The sequence below is a fragment of the Equus przewalskii genome, chromosome 18 (assembly GCF_037783145.1).
Source record: "Equus przewalskii isolate Varuska chromosome 18, EquPr2, whole genome shotgun sequence".
NCBI classification, from domain to species: Eukaryota; Metazoa; Chordata; class Mammalia; order Perissodactyla; family Equidae; genus Equus; species Equus przewalskii.
Genome location: NC_091848.1, coordinates 57590648 through 57608838, shown reverse-complemented (window position 1 = coordinate 57608838; position 18191 = coordinate 57590648). Strand labels below are relative to the sequence as shown.

General features: G+C 39.1%; 2 long non-coding RNA genes across 8 annotated transcripts in view; one reads left to right on the top strand and one right to left on the bottom strand.

The window, feature by feature from the left end:
- Positions 1-18191, bottom strand: part of LOC103551414 (uncharacterized) — a 327409-nt gene that overhangs the window by 23394 nt on the left and 285824 nt on the right. For all 7 annotated transcript variants that reach the window (XR_011529001.1, XR_011528997.1, XR_011528999.1 and 4 more), the window contains 3 exons: positions 5491-5663; positions 1798-1974; positions 505-562 (listed from right to left, as the gene is read on the bottom strand). This is a non-coding gene — a long non-coding RNA (uncharacterized lncRNA). The remainder of the gene's footprint in view (positions 1-504; positions 563-1797; positions 1975-5490; positions 5664-18191) is intronic.
- The window catches only part of LOC139076933 (uncharacterized), a 62615-nt gene that overhangs the window by 23681 nt on the left and 20743 nt on the right, over positions 1-18191 (top strand). The gene's annotated exons all lie outside the window — the stretch shown is intronic.

Genomic DNA, 18191 nt, shown 5'->3' with positions numbered 1-18191 from the left:
GCATGCACTTGCTTAATAAGGACCGCCATGGAGGTAGCCAAAATGCTTGCTATTTCTGTAAATTAAAAGCAGGCATTTCAGAGCACCCAGTTCTGTCCCATTTATTACCAAGCTCATGGGATGTTCTTGGTAGAGGCCCAGGCCAAATACAGAAGTGGCACTGTCCGTGCCTTATTCCACAGGTTTTTCAACAGTTCTGAGCTACGGTAATAGTCCAGATTAGTGAGTGTATTTACTTCCAGGGCCAGTATTGGGGAAAATGGGAAATTTATTTTTGATAACCCTCTTTCTGTCCTGACTTTAGGTGCCAAACCAAGGCATTTGACCTAACTCCTCATTTTTCTCCTCTGCTCATGTTCCCAGCACCGTACCTCAGCTCATTTTTTTCAAACATGCACAAACATACACCTCTGGATCTCTTCATACGTTAGTTTTTCCTCAAATCACTCATTCATTCATTCACTCACTCATCAGTCATTTAACAAGTATTTCTTCAGAGCTTACCATGGACCAGGCACTGGGCATAGGGTGGTAAACAGATGTGCTTCTGTGTCTGTGAACGCTGAAGAAAGGAGTCAAGAATAAAAGACAAAAAGAGAAGGAGAAAAAAGAAAAGCTATCAGAGGGTGATAGATGATATTAAGAGCATTAAATAAGGTTATATTTTAGTAAGCCACTGAGTGGCTCCATTAAAATACTCCTTCCTGTGCTAGATTCTCCTACGACTTCATCCTTGGATTTCCAGAGTAGCAAAGAATTTGAAAAATTAATCCATGTTTTTCTGTTAAAGACTTCCTTTCTTTCTTCCCTTTGAGTTAATGTAATTTCTACCATTTGCACTCTAGAGATAGTGTCACCACCCAAATGAATGACTAATAGGAGACATTTCAAGTACCCAAGCAATGGGGTGGGATATTTGGAGCAACCATGGTTCATCACCCAGGCTGACCCGGAGTCTGGCTCTGCTCGGCTCTTCTTTGTTTCTTTTATAGGTTTCTGAGTCTAAGTCTATCTCCTGAGCTCTTGGTGCTTCTGGGTTTTTCCACTGTAGAGCACAGGAAAGGACTTCTAAGCACTCCCCAGTGAGCTGTTTCTCTTTTGTCTTTTTGGCCCTGTCCCTGTCAACCGTCTCCCCTCCCGCGGCTGTTGTCTGCTGTGGCTCCTAGTCATGGCATTCTACCCCCGTCATAGATCAGATTGTCTTATTTTTGCCCCTGTGAAGGCCATTTTATCCTTTACACAGAGGTCTTTTTGATTTTTGATTTTTTTACTGGAGAGTGACAAGTTGTCTAACATTTCAAGGAATGAAAGTCTAAATAAAGGCATTTTCTTAGGTCTTAAAAATTCCTTTTGGCTCCGTGAAACTTTGGGTTGCCACCTTTCCAAAGAAAATGAAAGGCCTAGATCATTAGTTTGCAAACTTTATGAGTCTCTGAAATTCTTATGGGCTGCTTTTCATGCCTTAGACTCCAAACTCTCATTGCAGGATTGGGGCAGTGCCGGCTGTGGGTGGAGCTGACTCAAAACAAACATACCCCAAATGGCTGTGTGATTTTTCTTTCAAGGAACCCTTAGGGGTATTGTTAGTCTGAGGAGAAAGACGGGAAGGAAGACCAGATCCATACCCTTCAAGTGTGCAAGCCTCAAAACCAGAGACGATTCCAGGCTAGTGGAGGATAGAGGCAAGATGACTTACAAAATGGTCGGCAGGTGAAGCCCATGAAAGCAAGCACCAACTACAGCGCACAGGATAGGCGTAAATGCTGCCTGCCCCAGAGAGGGTCTTAGAAACAATACCTGGAGACCCAGAGGGCAGCCTGGCGAGTCATCTGCTGTCCACCGGCAGCACACAACTGTGGTGGAGTCTTGCTTTGGAGTATCTTTGCAGCTGGAGCAGAAGAAAGTGCACGCACCTAATGCAAGCCCTGGGGACACTGCCAGCGCGAGAACTCTGAAAGTCAGCTCACTGGAATTCTGAAATTTAATGAAATAGTTTGAAAAGCCCCATTCTAGATTAGTTTTCTATGTCGTATCAAAAACTTGAGGTTTGAGAGAGTCCTTTGATATCTATGCCAACCCCTTTGTTGCTCAAATGAGGAGATGGAACCTAAATATTGACTTGCTCATGTCTGTAAAGGGACTTGAGAATAAAAACGCAATGAAGTGGGAAACATGATCAAATATGAGGCAGAATACACATTCTGCTAATACATCGGAGTTTGACTTTTAGAAAGTTACAAAAACTCTGTGAAGTAAATTATATATAAGTACAAAAGAGAAATTTAGAAAACCGCATACACTAGGACTGATTTTATAAAGGATGTCGGACTAATAGTTTGAAGTCAGTCCCTTATTCATCAAAGCACTTGATGCTATAAAAACTTCTAGAGTATTTAGTTGTAGAACAATCAAAACATATGTTACATGTTGTAACTTTTTAGGAAATAGAAGCTTTCAAACTCTTAGTCTACATAATATTTTGGGTTGTCTCTTAGGATATTACATAGTTTAGATTTAGGAGTTCAAACCAGTATAACATCACAACTGCTTAGCTGAGTAGTCTTAAAAACATGCTAACACGCCCAAAATGAAGTTGCTTATGCTAGGCCCATGTTACCAAACCAAGACTTGATCACATATCGGCTCTCCCAGAAATGGAATCTGAAACTCAGATCAGCCCTAGTTAGGTGATCCGCCCGACAGACCCTCACTGTCTCCTAAAGAAAAGTAACTTCGCAGTAACCAACCCGCCATTTTGTCTAGTAGAACTTCCTTGGTCCTGCTCCTTTCTGCCTATAAAAGTCTTCCATTTTGTACAGGTCCTCAGGTTTCCTTTCTGTCTGCTAGATTGCATGCTGCCCCATTCAAATCAGTTTTTGCTCAAATTAACTCTTGACATTTTAACAGTTCTCTCCAAACATTTTTGGTCATACGTCTCACTACATATTTCATTAGACTGAAAATAATCAGATCCACTCACATAGACCCACTATAGCGTATTTATTTGTTCATAAATTATATCCACATATTACTGAACTATGTTTAAAGTTAAATTATAAACAAGAGAAATTAAAAATAAGACAAAAGTGAAATGAATAATATTTTATTTATTAACAACATAAAAGTGTTTTGCTTTCATTTAATGTTTTTTTGTTGTTGTTGAAAGCAAATATTCTTTCTTAGTTTAAAATATGAGTTTTCCTACAGTGATTCAAAAATCTGGTTTTAGGTTCAGCTTATTTTACATTTGATGCTAATAGCTGCTTTAGTTTTAAAAAGATAACTAACAATAACCTATAGGTCCAAATGGAAAAAGTGTGTCATTGTTTGCATTTATTAAGTCTTGAGATTCATTTTTAGGCTCATCCACCAATTATGAGTGGTTTTGACAAAATTCAGCTAGTAAAGTTCCATATTCTCTAATGTCAATCCTGAAAAATGAGAAGGTAATCTATTTTTACATTTTTAGCAAGTGGATTCAAAATACACTAGAATCTTCCATTTGGAAATGTTTAGACTAGAACATTCTAATTTTGAGATTATTATTTATGCAGATGAAACTTCTGATAGATATCTATTTTGCCAACAAAGTAACATAATAATAGAACTATGCTCCCTGAATTCTTCATATATGAGAGGCTTCTTTTGAAAAGCTGTTTCTCACTTGTTGCTAAAATGTCACCTTTATCTTGAAGGGTCAGATTAATGGTGTTTGTTTTTAAGAAAAATATCCTCAAGGTAGCATACTACCAACAATAACTTACCTTATCAAAGGTCAACTTTGGAGTATAGGTCTTTTGGTAAAAGCGTTTAGCTTATCTTTAAATTCAAAAATGCTCACGCAGATTGAGTGGGGGCACCAGTGTGAAAATTCTAAATTAAACGGTCTTGTTAAATATTAGCAAAATTGAACTTCTTTTTCCTCCCGTCCTCCAGTGAATCAGGTTGCATGTCCCCTTGGGTGCATCTAGCCCACGGTGGACACCACTAATGGGTGATTTATCTACCAGTGTTGTCTCTTGGATTAAAATCCACTTGGTTATGCTCTGCCCAGTAAAACCGCAACTGGACAAACACAACCTACATTTTCCAGATTCCTTTGTTACCTGGTTTCCCCTTAAGTTCTGCCCCTGGGAGATGCTAGAGGCAGGCTGGCGTGCAGGAAGAGGGGAGAACTTTATTCTCTTTTCTTATTTTCCTGTTAGTGTTGCTCTAGCAGAGCAACTCACCCAGGCTGCTGCAGTTCAGCCCGGCAGCGGTAATTCATTCCAGTTTCTCATTCTTCCAACACTCACTGAGCCAGCCTCATCACGCCCACCTGAAGTCCCTGCAGGAGCCAGGTGTGGCTCCCTTCTTAAAGGTCTGCAGGGGATTCCTGAGTTTCTAGGATCTGGCAGTCTCAGCTTCTCCCTCCTTTTCTCCCAGACCTAAAGCTGGTGTCTGCTTGCTTAAGTTAAAAAAAGCTTTCCTCTTTTGTCCTTGCGCTCCTTCTACACCGTGTAACCAATTTTCCATATTAAATTCCCTTCCTTGAAATACCTAGCACGGTTTCTGTTTTCTGATTGTATCTTAACTGATATAACTAATTCAGACAACAAGAAACCTTAGAAGTCTCCACCTCATTAAAGACAGGAGCAAAACAAAGAGGACTAGATATATTAAAAATCTAAATGTGAAAAGCAAAACTTTACAATATTTAAGAAAATTTAGGGTCATGTCATTATGACCTCAGTTAGCAAAGAATTTTTAAAGAAGACATGAAAATCACATCATGATTTTTAAAACATCAATAAGTTTGACTACATTCGAGTATAAAATGCCTGTGTCACAAAAGATACCATAAATCAAAGACACTGGGAGAAGATATTTATAGTGCTTACCACTTTTAAAGCATTAAGGTCTAGACTACTAAAATAATTCCAAAAACCAAATAATCTGATGGAAAAATGAATAAATGACTTAAATGAAATCTCAACGGCTAACAAATACATTCAAATTTCTCAATCTCATTTGAAAACACGGAAATGCAAATGAAAGCAACAAGAAGACACCATTTCAACATGAAGGCAAAATTTAAAAGTCTGAAAATGCCAAAATTTAAAAGTCGTCTGAAAAGGCAGTGATGTTGGGAAAGAGACGGTCATGTAGACTGCTGCAGGCATAAATTGTTTCAAGTTCTTTGGAGAACAATTCAGAAATATGTAATACAGGTGGAGATGTACAGAGCCTATGTATGTGACCAACGACTGCACTTACACAACACGCATAAAGACACATGCAGGCGTGTTTGCTGCAACACTGCGAGCAACGGCAAACACTTATTAAATGTCCATTAACAGGGAATGGATAAACATGCAGCTGAACTGTTCAGCAATTAAAAAGATTTAAAAAAATCTGTATTTCCCAACATCGAAAAAAGCAGATACTTTTTACTGAAAGTAATAAAAGTATGATCCATATGGCTTATAAAAAAGAAATGCATTCACTCACATAAAAAGAGGCTTGAGGCAGGATAACCTGAAGATTGGTCAACACAGCTTCTCCATGTCCTGCCTTTATTCTGCTCTGCCATCGTCATTATGTGGACATATCTTCAGGCCGGCTTCCTCAAAGTGGCAAGACGGCTGCACAGACCTAGGTCCCACAGCCAGATATGGCAGCATCTAGGAGAAGATAAAGCCGTTTCTTTCAAGAATAAGAAATCTTTCCCGGAAGCTTTCCAGCAAGATTCTGCTTGTCTCATTGATCAGAGTTAAGTGGCATGCACACAGCCCTGCGTAGTCTACCCATTTGGAAGGAGTAAGATTACTATGATTGCTTATACTAATTGGTATTTACCCTCGACATGGGGCTCAGTTCTCCTTTCTTAAGGAATGGAAACCTCAACAAAATTGGGGCTCTGTTAGCAACAAATAGGGAGGGATAGTTAGTGGTCAGGTAATCACCAATCTACTGTAATCAAAAATAATGCAAGAATTAGGAGGATATGCACAGTTTTGTGTCTTTGTAAACATTTTAAAGCACTGAAAGCATACTAAACATTGTGTAAAGACACAAACACCCACAGTGAATGGTTGAAAACAAAGGTGGATACTTTCTCTAGCGATTACGGGGTTCCCCTTCGCACAGCTGGAGTTCTGCAGGGCACAGCTTGCAGGCCCCAGCAGTGTGCCAGATTCAGCGGCCTCATGGTCTTCTTTAGGAAAACAGGGATAGGAAGGACACGTGGAGAAGAGCATCAGCAACAGCTACACATTTTATTTCTTTTAATAAAGAAGCAAGTATGGCAAGATGTTAACATTTGTTAAATCTGGGAGGCAAAATCAAATCCATCATTTTAAACATCAAATAGTTTTGGACCAGAAGTCCAGGGTACACTCTGTTGTGTTCAAATTCCTGTGTGTTGATTATCTGGCTTTTTGAAAAAAGGAAAACAGTATTTCAAAGTACAAAATGGGTACATTTTAACCCAAAGCAAATATATTTACTTTGGCAAAATTGTCCAAGATTTATGAATGATGATTAAAATGATCAAGATGTTGGCATTTCATTGTTACAGTTCCAAAAGGCCATTCTCCAACATGAATTCCCAGACAAATGTGAATGTGGCTCTTGGCTATTTTTTTTAATTGCTAGGTTTGTTTTGGATTATTCACTCATGTAAATCACTGGGGAACAGGTAAGCTTCTGTTTCCTTCCTAAGCTAACCCCCCGCTTATGCACACACATTAAAGGCTTGTATGTGGCCAGACCACTGCTTAAGTCCTGGGAAATATATTCTAGCTATTCATAAACAGAGGGCCTGTTTTCCCTTTTGTTTTTTTCTGGTCATTTGCATTAGTATACATTTTGACTTCAGAGCAGTCACCTTGTCATTTCTTATTTTCCTTCTGTCCTCACTCCTACAGCATAAGGGATTTCTACACAAATTAGGAAAAGCAGGGGTCCACATAGCCTCTTGCCCACGAACCTCAATAATCCCTCTTTCTGCCAGGTAGGGACTAAGAAGAAAAATATCTTTTATTCTGGCCACTAAGCCTCGCACTGTTTGGAAAGTGGCACATGCTTTTTAATAAGGGCCTTCTGGCTGATTATTTTCTGTCACTGATATTCAGAAAGTCCAACCAAAACTATTTCCAGGAGCAGCAATGAGGCTGGTAACTCTTCATTTTACGTTCCAGAGCGATGGCACCCAGGTGCCCCTCAACCACTGGAAACACTGTGGTTGGCGAGAGCTGGCACAGAGCCCAGACGCTGCAGGTGCCTGGGCTCTCATGTCGCTCCTGGCTCATCATTCCGTTGGCCAGAAGGAGATCCCGCAGTGGATCCTGTCCTGGACGGCCAAGTTGGGTGTGATCTGAAGTGAGGGAGGTCTCTTCCAACCCTTTCACTCTCTCCATTTCCTTTTCCCAAGAATAAGGAATGGCTATTTCAGGACACTCCATCCAGAGCTACAGGTGGACGAACCTCATCATAAAGAGTGCTGGCACATCCTCAATGTCGAAACATCAGAGCAAAGGGGAAGTCAGCTCTGAGTCAGAACACAGCTCTTCCTCAGTCAGTCGTACTATAAAATGAAGGGCTATCCTTTGTTGCTCGTGCTCCGTGAACTTACAATAACACTGTAAATATTACTTGCTGTTTAAGACTTATCTTGCCCTTTCTGAAACCGTTTGTTTATGGATGTTATGTTATGGGTTTGCATCATTAACCTTTAGACAAGACTGTAGTTTAGTGGTTTCAAACAGCAATTTAGTGGTGGGTGTAGCCTGACTGATGCAGGAGAACGGTATTAGAGGCCGTTTTGGAGACAAGTATAATAGCGCTATTTTTCACTTAATTCAAAAAGGATCTGCACAGAGGAATTCTACTGTTGACTCACCTTAAATGAACCTCTTAGCCACAGTCTCAGTTTTCACCATAGTCAGCTCAAGATTTTTCTGCCTACCTGTCACGCCAGCGTTTTAGAGATCATCCATAGCAACGTTTCCCTCATGGCATTGAATCTGCTCAATTTACAGCTAGAATTAGCTTCAGATTTCATTAAAAGGGAGTATATTGATTGAAATGTAATTTTTACTTATAGAAACACGTAGAGTGAGCATTCTTTAGGTTTTGTATTAGAGCCTTCTTCCTAGAAGCTCAAAGCACTTTTATATATAAAATTTCATTTGTCTTTACCCAACTGCTGTCAAATAAGTTGGAGTCAGATTTTAATTATTTCCTCGTGTTCCATATGGATGATATGCTATTATTTTACGGTAAGTGAAGACTTCAAAGATATTGTCTCAAAGAGGAATAAAGGAAATCACTGTGTCTTTTCCTGAAAACACGCATCACCGTCAATCTTTGGCAGGCCTGTGCCTGACCTCTTGCGCCCTCTATTATCTAAATACTTATTTGGCTTTAAGAAACCAGCCATGTATGTCTGGAATTATTACTAAATGCAATCCTCAGATTGCAATACGGTTTACCACTAAGAAGAGGTTAAGCATAGCCATGCTGAGGTTTTGAAAACTGTCTTCTCAGTGGCGGCATGGACCACTGTCTGCTCCATCCTCAGCTGGTGCTTCCGCCTAAAACGTCATGCTGGTCAGTAGTCTTACACGAATGACTTGGCTAACTGTATTCTCTACTACCAAATATTCCAGGTCACAATCTTGTCAGACGGACCCAGTAAGAGCAGAGCAGAGAGCAAGGTCTCCCCACCCCAGGTCTGTTGTCCTGATTCTGCGGCATTTAGTGCAAGTGGCTCTCCATCTGAGGGCCTGAGATTTCTAGAAGCCCGCAAAACACAAAAATAAAAGCCCTGAGTTATTTCTAATAAAATTTAAAGTCTCACATGAATCAGATATTTTCACATCATTGTTTTGGTTTGCAAGAATATCAACATAGTAGTGTAACACTGTAATCTTATGCTAACAGTTCCAGCTGGCGTACTTTTTGTGTCTTTGAACAAAAAAGAAGACAAATGAATTACTACTTACTTGTGTGTTGAGCTTGGTGGCACACAGAAATCTTTCCAAACTTGAAGTCTGTGAGGGGAACTATGGTGGTAGGAAGGTTTGCTATGCCTGCCATCATTTTGGGGTCAGAGTCACCAAGGGTGCAGAGTCCTCTACTTAACAAAATTCCCACCTGATTTGGGTTGATCCTTTACCCGTAAACCTGGAGATCCAAGACCTTCTGAGTGCCAAGTACTAAGAACACACCATGGTCCATTAAAAGAAACAATCAGAAGCAGGCAGGTCCCACTTCTTGGTCATACTCACTCATTCAATAGATATGTAAAAAGTGGTTGCCATGTGCCAAGCTCTGTGCTGAGCACTTGGAACACAAAGATTCTCCCAAAAGACCATTCTTGCGCTCATGGACATTGCGGTCTAGTAAGGGTGACAGGCATTTATCAAACGATCACATCAAGAGAAGTAAAATTACAGTCACACTAAGTGCTGTCAAGGAGAGGAGCATGAAAACCTTGCCTGCGAGATTTGACCTAGTTGGGGAGTTGCGAAAACCTTCCCCAAGGGAGATGATAAACTGACACTGGTGGTTGAGTAAGAGTTGACTAGTCAAGATGGGAGGAAGAAGCATTCTATCCAAAGGAACCATTTAAGTAAATGCTCTGTGTCAGGAGGAAGTTTGGTAAGTGGTAGGTCCTGAAAGGCGGCCAGTTTGGTTATGAGACTGGAGAGAACAGGAGAGTCAGTGGGAAGTGAGGCTGCAAATGTAGTGTAAACAATTCCACCATGAAGGATGTCTTAGGAATTTTGCTTTACCTTAAAATGGGAAGATACTGAAAGAGGGTGAAGGGTATGTGTTACACCATCAAACTTGTGTGCAGTTGGTTTGTTTAAGAATCACTTTGGGTACATGATGGAGAAAAAACTGGAGGTGGAGAAGAGAGACCAACTAGGATTTTGTTGCAATAGTCCAGAGGTCACGGTGGCTGGGACTTCTGCAGAACTAGTGAAAATAGAAGTAGATGAAATCAAGAGACTTAGGAATCTCCTTTGAACTCCTTGGTAGCCCCAGATGTCCCTGTCTTTTTATGTCTTTGAATGTGTCCCAGATCAAGAGATTTTCAGTGGTTTCCCATCTTCCACTAGAGTCCCTTGGCCTCATGGCTGGATTCCAGCCTCAGCAGATACACCTGCCTTTCTCTATGGTTTGCACATCATGGTCCCTGGTATGGGCTGTTTGCTTTATTGCTAAGTTGGCCTAGGCACTGCTTTCTAGGCATAGCCCACAAGCTGTCCCCCAGGGCATGATAAGTATAGCTCTAATGCCAGAGCGAGTATCTACTTCCATACCAGTCTGGTCCTTGGACAGGCAGTCCTTATAAAATGGGAAGGCTCCACTTTGGCCACCTGACCAGCAGGGTTACTTAATAATGCTCTGTTTAATAATAGCAAGTCTCCCCGATTTAGTACTCAGAGAGCAGGAAGATCAAAGCCAACTTCAGCAGAACAGATGCCTAAGTTCTTCCTACAAACTTCCAGCAGGACTGCTGTGTGAGTGGTGCCGGCTGAGGTTGTGCAATAGTAACCTTCCTTTCTCATTTGTTTTGTATATTATGTGCAGTAAATGCTTAGTACATGTCTATGGCATGAATGAACGCGTCAGTCAAAGACTAATATCTAGTCTGATTTGCCCATTCAGGGTAAAAAGAAAATGAAGTTATAAAGAATAGTTATATTCTGAAATCTAACCAAAAATTCAGCAAGAGAGGAAAAGGACAGAAATTTGGTCGAAACTAGAACCAAGACAGGACCAGAAAGAAATTAAAAAAGGAAAGAGGTTTCGGTGAGAAGGCAACAAGGGAAAAATGAGTTGATTCTCATTCTGGCAGGAGAGAGTAAAAGCTGGAACTGATGTCTAATCTGATGGACATTGTGTGATGACCCATGCCCCAGCTGGGCTTACTCCATCTCCTCAGGCTGCTGTGACTGCCCCAAGATTCTTGAAATTTGACCTTCTGGATTGAAAATCAGTCTAGATAGTTTATTCTCAGTCTTTCCAGAGGAAACTCAGACGGTAACTCTATCAGTGTGTCAAAATAAGTACATTGCTAATGATGCCATAATCCAAGTCATTAGTGTTTGACCTCCACTAAATTATTTTATTTGTTATATCATTAACTAGTCAATTAAATACTTCAAATAATTTTTGCCTGAACTGCCTTCTTTTTCCACCACATAGAATTACCAGAGTTAGCAAATAAAATTGAAGGATGCCCAGTTAAATTTGAATTTCAGATAAACAACAAGTAATTTTTTAGCATAAATATGTTTCATGCAGTATCTGGGTCATAGTTATATTAAAATTCAAATTTAACTGGGCATCCTGTATCTTATCTAGCAATGCTACTACCATAAGCTATCTCTACCTTGGTTTGCATGAGAACATTCTACATATATATTTTTATCACATACAAGAACATTGACTCTGATTTGAATGTTGGAGGAATTCCCCCTCTGAAGATCTTCAGGCGTGACAGATAATCAAATCTGTCGGAAAAAATTTCATTAAATCCTTTCTTTAGGTAGCAGAATGGCCTATGTGGCTTTTGGAATCCATTCAACCTCATATCTTTGAGTCCCTAAATCACATGATGATTAAATAAGTTGACCAAATAAATAAGAAGATCAAATAAACTTGATGCAGTTTCCTGAAGGCAGGGATGTTGTATGTCCTCACAGTGCCTGACGTACTTCCTAACAGAGGTGCTGACCAGAGTAGGCATTTAGTAAATGTATATTGGATGAACAAATTTTGAAAATCCCTGAAATCTGTTTATGCCAGAAATGCTAAAATAAAATGATAAAATATGGGAAAAACAAGAGCAGAAGGTTGTTTTCAACGATGGCCCCAGAGGCATGAGCCCCACAGACCCTTCATAGCTACGTTTCTACCTTCACGGCTAAAGCTGCACCCCAAGGGAACACATGTGGCTTTCTAGAAGACCTGACTTTCCGGAGGGGCTGAGCCAAACAGTAGGGTGTCTTCACCAAGTGCTATGTGGAGGCTCCCAAAAGACAATATTTTGACTCCTAAACCTAAATCCTTTTATGGCCCCTCACAGCCACCTGGATATTTTCTTAATCCACAGTGTGAGGATTTTTGAGCACTTAGAGATTTAAATTGGGGTTTGCAAAGTAGACTCTGTTTATGACTAAGCAGAGCCATTTGACCTCAAAAGATATGAGCGATCAAGAAAGACACTAAAAGTAATTAATTTATATTTAATTCGGCCTTCAGTCAGCTAACGGGGAAAATTCAAGTTTTTCTAGATTTGCCTTTTTAAAAGGATCTCCAAGGGGGAAAGAATCTTAATAGTCCAACAATGCTTCTGTTTGCAACCTCCTCTCAAGAGAAATAAAAACTAGGGAGAGAGGAAGTGCAGGAATTCTCTCCCGTGGGCTTTAGGTTGTGATTCCTGTTTCAAAGAGAAGACCACTTTTTACTTGTTACCCAAGAAAGGGGTCTGCTTAGCTTGAAATTAGGTGGCAGATTTCTACCAGGAATTATTCCCCCTCTCTCTTTTTCTCATGCATGTGTGAAAGAAAGTAATTTAGCACGTGTCCATGATAAGGCACATGTCCCCTAATCTACCTTTTGAACACCAGCATGACCTGAGACGTTTAACAAACACTGAGCAGGCAAAAAAATGATAATGAGGACTCTAAAGTAGTCAAATTCATAAAAACAGAAAGCAAAACGGTGGTTTCCAGCGACGGGGAGGGGGGAAAGGAGGACTTGTTGTTTAACGGGTCTAGAGTTTCCGTTTTGCAAGATGAAAAAGTTCTGGAGATCCGTTACACAACAATGTGAATATGCTCAACACTGCTGACCTGCACACTCAAAACTGCTTAAGACGACAATTTTTTTTTTTTTAAAGATTGGCCCTGAGCTAACATCTGTTGCCAATCTTCCTCTTTTTATTTTTCACTCCAAAGCTCCCCAGTACATAGTTGTATATTTTAGTTGAGAGTGCCTCTGATCGTGACATGTGGGACGCCATCTCAACATGGCCTGATGACCAGTGCCACGTCAGCGCCCAGGATCCGAACCAGCAAAACCCTGGGCCGCCAAAGCAGAGTACGCGAACTCAGCCACTGGGCCGGACCCCTACAGATTCTTAATTCAAAAAAATGCTTAAAGAGACTTTTTAGCAAGGAGAAAAGTCAACTTACAGGGAAGAAAAGAGACAGCAAAACCAAATGTTGACATGGGTTCTAATAAATGTGTTGATAAATAAAATTGTTTTCAAAATATCTAAGTAACTTTGCCCTAAGTTTTAAAAAGACAAAACTTAAATGCTTTAAAAAATAAAAATATTGCAGGATTTTAATGGCTACTTAAAGTGAATTAAGGCCCATGTGTTGTGGAGGAAAGTAAAATAGTCAACTTTGTTAGAAAAAATGGTGGCTAAAAACATATGTTAAAATAGCGAAGGTAACAACTAAAAAGAAAGAAATACTGTGTATGATTTCCAAACCAGCAGAGGGAAAAAATGACACAGAATGGTTAATAAAAAGGAAAAACAAAACCAGTCAAATGTTAACCCAAAGGACACAGGTGTAGCAAGATTAATATCATACAAAATAGATTTAAATGAAAAAGCACTGATGGAGACGCAGGTCAACCACACTGGAAGGAATAATACCATAACTCATCAGAGCGTGCATCGGCTTACGTGTATCTGATCACACAGTCTTCAGATATATAAAGCAAAAGCTGGCAGCAGTGTGCAGTGTCAGAGTGAAGCAAGCAGAAGGTGGAGTCAGACTGGCTAGGTTAAATCTGGCTCTACCAGTTACTAGCTTTCTGAACTTTTAACTTGTAATTCCTTTGTCCCTCAATTCCTTCATCTGCAAACTGGGGACGTGATGCACTCACCTAATGCAGTTGTTGTAGAGATAAGATAAATTACTGTATGTGCAGGACACATAACAGTGCCCAACACGTAATAAAATATAGGCACTAATTTTCAGTAATTGAGAGAATTATAAGAACTGACTCCTAATAATAATCTGAAAATTGATAATCAGACAACATATAATAATGTATAGAGAATTTCAGAGAAGAATTTTTCCCTAACAGAGAATATATATTAAACTCTACCTCCAACAAAGAATGAATATGTATTTTTGAAGTTATTGGAACATAATAAATAATCACATACTAGGCCACATGTAATGTCTCAACTATTTTCAAATAATTTACATTACAAAAAGAACGTCTTCTTAATGCAAAGCATTAATTATTTAATCAAAAATAAAATAGTTATTTTAGGAAAGTTAAAATATTCTCATATGAAAAGTATGAGTAAAAAATATACTATAGGAATTAGAGAATATTAATAACTGAATAAAAATAAAAGTATTACATATCAAAACCTGTGATGTGCTTATACAGTAGTAATTAGAGAGAAACTTACAGACATAAACGCGTTTATTAAAAATAGTGATCAAAATTAAGACAATGGTTTAACTGAGTGAACAGGAAAATAACATTAGAATAAAGCAAATAAAAGGAGAAGCAAAGAAAAAGTAAAGATAGCAATAGAAAATAATAAAGAAAATCAATAAAACAAAGACTATTTCTTTCAAAGAAAGAAAGTAGACTGAGTCTGAATAAAAAAGAGAAAGAGTATCAAAAATAATAATGGAAAAAGGGACTAGCAATGGTAAAAAGAGAAGTCACCATATTTCCATGGTGTTCTCTTATATCATAAAAATGTTATGAAGAAATTTGTGCAATAAACTTGTAGATTGAGATGAAATTCACAAGTTTCCAGACAAATATAAGTTAGCAAAATTGCCTGAGGAGGAAATAATCATTAATTACATTTAATAGGCCATGAAATCTCACTCTACCAAACAGATACCAAAGCTTCTGGGAACAAATAATTCAAACCATATTCAAAGCTACAAGAATAGAAGATGAGGGGAAGGAACTCAACCACTTTTATGAGGCAAACGTATCCTTCTGTTCAAAGCAGACATGAACAGTAGAAGAAACAAAATCTTGCAGATAGATACAAAAAAATTTAACAAATTTTGACTAATTTTTGACAATTTTTATCAAAGGAGGAATAGAAGGAGAATCTCTGAGCCTTATCTGCAGTCAGTACCACACTTAAATGGGAAACTTCAGAAGCACTTCAAGCCAACTCAGGGACAATAGGAGGACACCGCTATGACTGCCTCCCAAGCACGCCCTGGAGATTCAAGGCGGACGATAAGATACATAAAAATCTAAGAGGAACAAGAAGCACAAAAACTAGCAAGATTTTCTTTACTGAGAATACGCTGGTTATAAAATCCAAGAAATTTACAGACAAACAATTGGGACTAATGAGAATATTCAGCAAGTTTGCTAGATCCGAGATCAATGTATAAAAATCAATAGCACCCCTACATATGAATAATCATCAATTAGTAATCAGTTAGGGAAAACCATGGCAGCAAAAACAGTAAAGTAACTAGCAGTAAATCTAGCAGAAGCTGTATAGCAAACTTTTGTTGGAGAAAACTATACATTTGAATATTATTTTTAAAGCACTGAATACATGAGTAATTATGCTATGATAACAGATGGAAGACCTAATAACCAAAAGAATTAGCTAATGCTAACTCATTCTACATTTTTAATCTAATTTCAACAGTAATCCCAGAAAGAATGTCTACGTTTAGTCGAACTTATCCTAAAATTCATTTGAATGAATAAAAATCCAAGATTAGAGGCTGGCCCCGTGGCCGAGTGGTTAAGTTCGTGCACCCGCTGCAGGCGGCCCAGTGTTTCTTCGGTTCAAATCCCGGGCGCGGACATGGCACTGCTCATCAAACCATGCTGAGGCGGCGTCCCACATGCCACAACTAGAAGGACCCACAACGAAGAATATACAACTATGCACCGGGGGGCTTTAAGGAGAAAAAGGAAAAAAAAATCCAAGATTAAGTAATAAATTTAAAAGAAAAATAGGAAGAAAAGAGGATATCAAGATATATTTAATGCTGGAGTAATTAAAATAGTGTAGAGCAGGAACTGAAATAAACTAATAGACAAAGGGTCAGAAAGGAGAGTCCAGAAACAGATTCATTTGTGTACTGAATGTGAGAGAGAAGTGGAATTACAAATCAGAAAGAAAAGAACGAATTCTTCATAAATAGTATTAGAACAACTGGGTATCCAAATAAAAAACAATTAATTCCAAATACTTGAAAGCCCTAAAGAGCAAAACTTTAAAACTTATCTTCTAAAAGAAAATACAGAATATGTTTACGGTCTTGAGGTTGGGAAGGAGGTATTAGGGACGACCTAAAATGCAAAACACTAAGCAAAAACCATGACACACACGTCTGCATAACAATTAAAACTTTCTGTGTAATAAAATACCACGAACAAAGTAAAGGAAGCCACAGAATGAGAATTTATAATTGCACGGGCTTTCAAGAATAGATTTTGTATTCAGAATATATAAATGATTACAAATAAATAAGCATAACAACCCAATATGAATAAAGGGTAATATAAGTGAGCAAGATATTCAAGGAAAGAGATGTTCAAATGGCCAAGAACATAGAAAATAATTAGAGAAGTGAAAGTTAAAACCATGTGTGAATTGAAACTATAAACCTTTTCAAACCCTGCAGACAAAATTAAAATTCTGGCGATGTTAGAACATCTTACAAAGGTTAAGGGGTCGCAGAGGCTCTCATACACTGAGAGGGGCTTACAAAGGTTAAGGGGTCACAGGGGCTCTCATACACTGATAGTGAGCATAGAACTTGGGATAGCCGCTTCAGAGGGAAATTTAGCAATAGTTAGTGAAGTTTAATATGCTATATTAGTTTTCTATTGCTGTCTTAACAAATTACTACAAACTTCACGGCAAACTTGTTAGCTCATAGTCCTGGAGGTCAGCAGTCTGTCATGGGTCTCACTGGGCTAACATCAAGGTGTCTGTCCACAGGGCTGTGTTCCTTCCTGGAAGCTGTAGGAGAAAATTCATTTTTCCTGCCTTCTTCCAGCTTTAGGAGCCATATATTCCTTGGCTCATGACCCCCTTCCTCCATCTTCAAAACCAGCAACAGCTGTGGTTTCTTTTCAGGTGGTGTCCACTGACCCTCTATTCTGCCTCTTCTGAGATCAAGGACTCATGTGATTCAGTTGGGTCCACCTGCGTTACCCAGGGTACCCTTCCCTTCTGAAGACACTTAACCTTCATCCCACTTTTTGTTGTTGCTTTTTGGGTTTTTTTGCTGAGGAAGATTCGCCCTAAGCTAACATCCACTGCTCTTTTTTGTACGTGAGCTGCTGCCACAGCATGGCCACAGACAGATGAGTGGTGTAGGTCTGAGCCCAGGAGCTGAACGTGGGCCAGCGAAGCAGAGAGTGCCAAACTTCACTACCAGGCCACTGGGGCTGGCCCAACCTTAATCTCATTTGTAAGGTCCCTTTTGCCATGTAAGGTAACATATTCATAGGTTCCAGGGACACCTTTTGGGGAGACATTTTTCCACCTGACACATGTGCATGTACTCCTTCAACTAACAATTCTACTTCTGAGGCCTAAAAACACTATTGAAAATGTGCTGAAAGAAATATTCACAAACATATTCACTGGAACATTGTGTACATTATGAAAGATTTTAAAAATTGTGTCTATCAATAGAAGAATAGATAAATAATATTGGTGCATCCATACAACGGAATATTTCATAAGGTTAAAATAAACCTTAAAAACATAACGTTGGATGAAATAAAGATACAGAATTATATATTTGTGAATGTGTGTGTGTGTGAATAGATAGAGAATATAACAACTTGAATTAGCATAATAAACTCAAGATTTGGTTTAATGGTTATCTCTGGGAAGTGTGAGGAAGAGAAAGATGCACAAGCAAAGTATAATGTTGACCTCTGTTAAGCTAGGTAGCTGCATGTGTTTCCCGTAAAATAATCTCTAGACTTCTTTCATGCTTGAAATCTTTTACAACAAGAATTGGTAGGCTTTGGTGTAAGGGTCCTGAACTGAATGAAGGCATCCCACCGCGGAAGCAGAGGCTAAGAAGGGGAAATCACAGAATAAACCTAGATTAGCTGGTATTGTTAAAAAAACCCTCTAGATTGAAAATCAAGAGACTTGGACTTTAATCTCGGCTCTATCACTCTCTAGCTCT